Source organism: Triticum dicoccoides, chromosome 6B (genome assembly GCF_002162155.2).
Source record: "Triticum dicoccoides isolate Atlit2015 ecotype Zavitan chromosome 6B, WEW_v2.0, whole genome shotgun sequence".
NCBI lineage: Eukaryota > Viridiplantae > Streptophyta > Magnoliopsida > Poales > Poaceae > Triticum > Triticum dicoccoides.
Window position 1 is genome coordinate 48,486,588 of NC_041391.1, and position 3,413 is coordinate 48,490,000.

Sequence of the window (3,413 nt, forward strand, 5' to 3'; positions counted from 1 at the left end):
CTCTCCACCTCCTCCTTCCCCCTTCTCCTACTTGGAATAGGTAAGGGGGGGCAAACCTACTTGGACTAGGATTGCCCCCCCTTGGGCGCGCCTCTCCCCTTGGCCGGCCCTCTCCTCCTCCCCCCTTTATATACGGAGGAGGGGGGCACCCCATAGACACACCAATTGATCCTTGAGGTCTCTTAGCCATGTGCAGTGCCCCCCTCCACCATAGTCTACATCGATAATATCGTAGCGGTGCTTAGGCGAAGCCCTGCATCGGTAGAACATCATCATCGTCACCACGCCGTCGTGCTGACGGAACTCTCCCTCAAAGCTCGGCTGGATCGGAGTTTGAGGGACGTCATCGAGCTTAACGTGTGCTAAACTCGGAGGTGCCCTGCGTTCGGTACTTGATCGGTCGGATCGTGACGACGTACGACTACATCAACCGCATTGTGCTAACGCTTCCGCTTTCGGTCTACGAGGGTACGTGGACAACACTCTCCCTTCTCGTTGCTATGCATCACCATGATCTTGCGTGTGCGTAGGAAATTTTTTGAAATTACTACGTTCCCTAACAGTGGCATCAGAGCCTGGTTTTATGCGTAGATGTTATATGCACGAGTAGAACACAAGTGAGTTGTGGGCGATACAAGTCATACTGCTTACCAGCATGTCATTCTTTGGTTCGGCGGTATTGTTGGATGAAGTGGCCCGGACCGACATTACGCATACGCTTACGCGAGGCAGGTTCTACCGACGTGCTTTGCACACAGGTGGCTGGTACCTCTGGAGCACTGCGTTTGATTTCCCCGAAGTGGAGAGGATGATGCAGCAAAGTAGCGTAAGTATTTCCCTCAGTTTTTGAGAACCAAGTTATCAATCCAGTAGGAGACCACGCACAAGTCCCTCGTACCTACACAAAACGATAGCTCCTCGCAACCAACGCGATTAGGGGTTGTCGATCCCTTCACGGTCACTTACGAGAGTGAGATCTGATAGAGATGATAAATAATATTTTTGGTATTTTTGGTATATAGATGCAAAGTGAAAAGTAAAAGGCAAAGTAAAAACAAAGCAAGTAATAAAGTAATGGAGATTGATATGATGAGAATAGACCCGGGGGCCATAGGTTTCACTAGTGGCTTCTCTCAAGAGCATAGATATTCTACGGTGGGTGAACAAATTACTGTTGAGCAATTGACAGAATTGAGCATAATTATGAGTATATCTAGGTATGATCATGTATATAGGCATCACGTCCAAGACAAGTAGATCGAAATGATTCTGCATCTACTACTATTACTCCACTCATCAACCGCTATCCAGCATGCATCTAGAGTATTAAGTTAAAAATAGAGTAACGCCTTAAGCAATATGAAATGATGTAGAGGGATAAATTCATGCAATATGATAAAAACCCCATCTTGTTATCCTCGATGGCAACAATACAATACGTGCCTTGCTGCCCCTTCTGTCACTGGGAAAGGACACCGCAAGATTGAACTCAAAGCTAAACACTTCTCCCATTGCAAGAACTACCAATCTAGTTGGCCAAACCAAACGGATAATTCGAAGAGACTTGCAATGATAACTCAATCATACATAAAAGAATTCAGAGAAGATTCAAATATTATTCATAGATAAGCTGGATCATAAACCCACAATTCATCGGTCTCAACAAACACACCGCAAAAAGAAGATTACATCGAATAGATCTCCACGAGAGAGGGGGAGAACATTGTATTGAGATCGAAAAAGAGAGAAGAAGCCATCTAGCTACTAGCTATGGACCCGAAGGTCTGAAGTAAACTACTCACACTTCATCGGAGGGGCCATGGTGTTGATGTAGAAGCCCTCTGTGGTGGATGCCCCCTCCGGCGGAGCTCCGGAACAGGCCCCAAGATGGGATCCCGTGGATACAGAAGGTTGCGGCGGTGGAATTAGGTTTTTGGTCTACAACATAATTTGCAAAATACTACCAGGACTAAGTTCATGATAAATTTAAGTTCAATTAATCATATTACTTAAGAACTCCCACTTAGATAGACATCCCTCTAATCATCTAAGTGATCACGTGATCCAAATCAACTAAACCATAACCGATCATCACATCAAATGGAGTAGTTTTCAATGGTGAACATCACTATGTTGATCATATCTAATATATGATTCACGCTCGACCTTTCGGTCTCAGTGTTCCGAGGCCATATCTGCATATGCTAGGCTCGTCAAGTTTAACCTGAGTATTCTGCGTGTGCAAAACTGGCTTGCACCCGTTGTAGATGGACGTAGAGCTTATCACACCCGATCATCACGTGGTGTCTGGGCACGACGAACTTTGGCAATGGTCCATACTCAGGGAGAACACTTTTATCTTGAAATTTAGTGAGAGATCATCTTATAATGCTACCGTCAATCAAAGCAAGATAAGATGCATATAAGATAAACATCACATGCAATCAATATAAGTGATATGATATGGCCATCATCATCTTGTGCTTGTGATCTCCATCTCCGAAGCACCGTCATGATCACCATCGTCACCGGCGCGACAACTTGATCTCCATCGTAGCATTGTTGTCGTCTCGCCAACTATTGCTTCTACGACTATCGCTACCGCTTAGTGATAAAGTAAAGCAATTATAGGGCAATTGCATTGCCTACAATAAAGCGACAACCATATGGCTCCTGCCAGTTACCGATAACTCAGTTAACAAACATGAATATCTCATACAATAAAATATAACATCATGCCTTGACCATATCACATCACGACATGCCCTACAAAAACAAGTTAGACGTCCTCTACTTTGTTGTTGCAAGTTTTATGTGGCTACTACGGGCTGAGCTAGAACCGTTCTTACCTATGCATCAAAATCACAATGATAGTTCGTCAAGTAAGTGCTATTTTAACCTTCTCAAGGACCGGGAGTAACCACACTCGGTTCAACTAAAGTTGGAGAAACTGACACCCGCCAGCCACCTGTGTGCAAAGCACGTCGGTAGAACCAGTCTCGCGTATGCGTACGCGTAATGTCGGTACGGGCCTCTTCATCCAACAATACCGCTGAATCAAAGTATGACATGCTAGTAAGCAATATGACTTGTATCGCCCACAACTCACTTGTGTTCTACTCGTGCATATAACATCAACGCATAAAACCTAGGCTCTGATACCATTGTTGGGGAACGTAGTAATTTCAAAAAAAAATCTACGCACACGCAAGATCATGGTGATGCATAGCAATTAGAGGGGAGAGTGTGTCCACGTACCCTCGTAGACCGAAAGCGGAAGCGTTAGCACAACGCGGTTGATGTGGTCGTACGTCTTCACGGCCCGACCGATCAAGCACCGAAAGCACGGCACCTCCAAGTTCTTGCACACGTTCAGATCGATGACGTCCCTCGAACTCGGATCCAACTGAGTG